This window comes from Tachyglossus aculeatus, chromosome X1 (assembly GCF_015852505.1).
Source record: "Tachyglossus aculeatus isolate mTacAcu1 chromosome X1, mTacAcu1.pri, whole genome shotgun sequence".
NCBI lineage: Eukaryota > Metazoa > Chordata > Mammalia > Monotremata > Tachyglossidae > Tachyglossus > Tachyglossus aculeatus.
The window spans coordinates 125,538,833-125,541,665 of record NC_052101.1 but is presented as its reverse complement, the minus strand read 5'-3'; the positions used below and the strand labels follow the sequence as shown (position 1 = coordinate 125,541,665).

The following is a 2,833-nucleotide window of genomic DNA, read 5'->3' as shown; positions in this document are numbered from 1 at the left end:
TAGTTGTGAGGGCAAAATGTACTCAGTCAGGGCATGTGACAGTGCTTGGGAAAGATTAAAAATACTCTATAAATTCAAGGTGTTATTTTAGGGAAATGGTTTCTTGCGGCTGCTTCCTAAAACTCTAGTTATATCTTCTCCATCTTGGGAGCAGTATCTTAAAAAGAAAAGAGCTACCCTCATACTTACTGATTTACACCTTCAGTGGTTTGCCTTCTTGAGAAATGTGTTCATGAGACCTACAATCTTTCTTGTCTAAGTGAAATGTTTCTTAAATTTTGCTGTGATGATTTTCCATAATTCTATCACTACAGGCCTTTGATCATTAGAAAAGCAGCGTGGCTCAGTGGAAAGAGTGCGGGCTTTGGAGTCTGAGGTCATGGGTTCGAATCCCGCCTCCGCCACTTGTCAGCTGTGTGACTTTGGGCAAGTCACTTAACTTCTCTGAGCCTCAGTTACCTCATCTGTAAAATGGGGATTAAGACTGTGAGCCCCCCCATGGGACAACCTGATTACCTTGTATCCCCCCAGCGCTTAGAACAGTTCTTGGCACACAGTAAGTGCTTAATAAATGCCATTATTATTATTATTATTATTATCATGTTTGGAAGGATTTTCACTCAGGACATATTTATTTCTATCATTTCAATTGGATACTGGATTTCTAAACCAAAACAAAGTCTATCTGTCCTTACAGTGATCTTTTCCATAGTTTGCAAAATCAATCAATCAAACTTATGGAGCACTTACAATGTGCAGAGTGCTGTACTAAGTGCTCTGGAAGGTAATAATAACTGTGGTATTTGTTAAGTGTTTATTATGTGCCAAGCATTGTGCTAAGAGTGGGGCAAATACAAAATGAGCACATTGTGAAACAGTTCTTGTCCCATGCCGGGCTCACAATCTGAGGGTGGAGGATGGATATTTCATGTTCATTTTTCTGATGAAGAAACTGAGACACAGAGAAGTTAAGTGAGTTGCCCAAGGTCACACAAGTGGCAGATCTGGCATTAGAACCCAAGTCCCTGCCTTCCAATCCAGTGCTCTTTCCACTAGGCCACGCAGTTTACAATGGCATAATGATGTGGGGCTGGAAATTAGAGCCTTGGATTAATGGAAAAAGCACAGGCCTGGGAGCCATAAGACCTGGGTTCTAATTCTGGCCCCGCCATGTACCTGCTGTTGACCTTGGACAAGTCTCTTAACTTCTCGGTCCTCAGTTCCCTCATCTGCAAAATGGGGATTCAAACTGTGTTCTTCTTCCCACTTAGACTGTGAGTGCCGTGTGGGACCTGATTATCTTGTATCTACTCCAGTGCTTAGTACAGTGCTTGGCACATAGTAAGTGCTTAACAAATACCACAATTATTATTACAATTATTCATTGGCTAGAGGACTGTGCCTCTGAAGACATGTTGGAACTAAGGACGGGGGCCCAGACAGGTAGGGAGAGACCAGCAATATGATCCCCATTTTGTAGATGAGGAAACTGAGGCTCATACAGGCCTTTAATTAATATTATTCACAACAAACATCTAACCTATCTGCTTAATTAAACATTTGGGAGTGAGAACCTCAGTGAGCTACTTGCTTATCTCCTCTTCACCCTGGGTGCAACTCTTCAATCAAAAGAGTATCTATTGAGCAATTACTGTGTGAAGAGGATTGTATTAATTGCTTAGGAGAGTACAATAGAGTTAGTATTTTTAGTAGTAGTAGTAGTAGTATGTATTAAATGCTTATTGTGTGCAAAGCACTGTACTAAGCACTGGGAACAAGTACCCAGGTGAGAATTAGACAATATCCCTGGCCTTCAAGAGGCTCACAGTCTGAGAATAAGGGGGAAAGGGAACGGGCAACCGACACAGGAGGAGAAAATAGAACGATAAAATCACAAAATGAAAATAAAAGATGAGGACAGGTATAAATACAGAATAAAAGAAAATAAAAGCTGTAATGTATAGACAATCCATTCATTCATTCATTCAATCGTATTTATTGTGTGCTTACTGTGTGCAGAGTACTGTACTAAGCACTTGGGAGAACAAAAAACAGCACCCGGTATTCCCAGGCGGTCTCCTATCCAAGTACTAACCAGGCCTGATCCTGCTTAGCGTCCGAGATCAGATGAGATTGGGCTCGTTCAGCATAGTATCCCTGACTTCAAGCAGTTTGCAATCTGGTGGGGAGGAGTGATGAGAAAATAATTTACAGGAAGGGGGAAACTGAGTGCAAAGATCTGTATATAAGTGCAATGGGGTGAGAAACAATAATAATAATAATTATGGTATTTTTAAGTGCTTACAATGTGCCGGGTGGATACAAGCAAATCGGGTTGGACACAGTCCCTGTCCCTCGTGGGGCTCACAGTCTCAATCCCCATTTTACAGATGAGGGAACTGAGGCCCAGAGAAGTAAAGTGACTTGCCCAAGGTCACACATCAGACAAGTGGCAGAACTGGAATTAGAACCCATGACCTTCTGGCTCCCATGTCTATGCTCTATCCACTAGGTCATGCTGTTTGCAGGAGTGCTGAATGTCACTGAGGGAGGGGCAGAAGGCAGGGAGCTAAGAGATTAATCACAATAATAATAATAATGGCATTTATTAAGTGCTATGTGCAAAGCACTGTTCTAAGCGCTGGGGAGGTTACAAGGTGAGCAGGTTGTCCCACGGGGGACTCACAGTCTTCATCCCCATTTTACAGATGAGGGAACAGAGGTACAGAGAAGTTAAGTGACTTGCCCAAAGTCACACAGCTGACAGTTGGCAGAGTGGAGATTTGAACCCATGACCTCTGACTCTAAAGCCTGAGCTCTTTCCACTGAGCCA

The 2,833-nt window shown here is 42.5% G+C and overlaps 1 pseudogene; it reads right to left on the bottom strand.

Moving 5' to 3' along the window:
- Nucleotides 1-2,046: 2,046 nt before the first annotated feature.
- On the bottom strand, nucleotides 2,047-2,165 carry LOC119920527 (annotated as a pseudogene).
- Nucleotides 2,166-2,833: the final 668 nt, after the last annotated feature.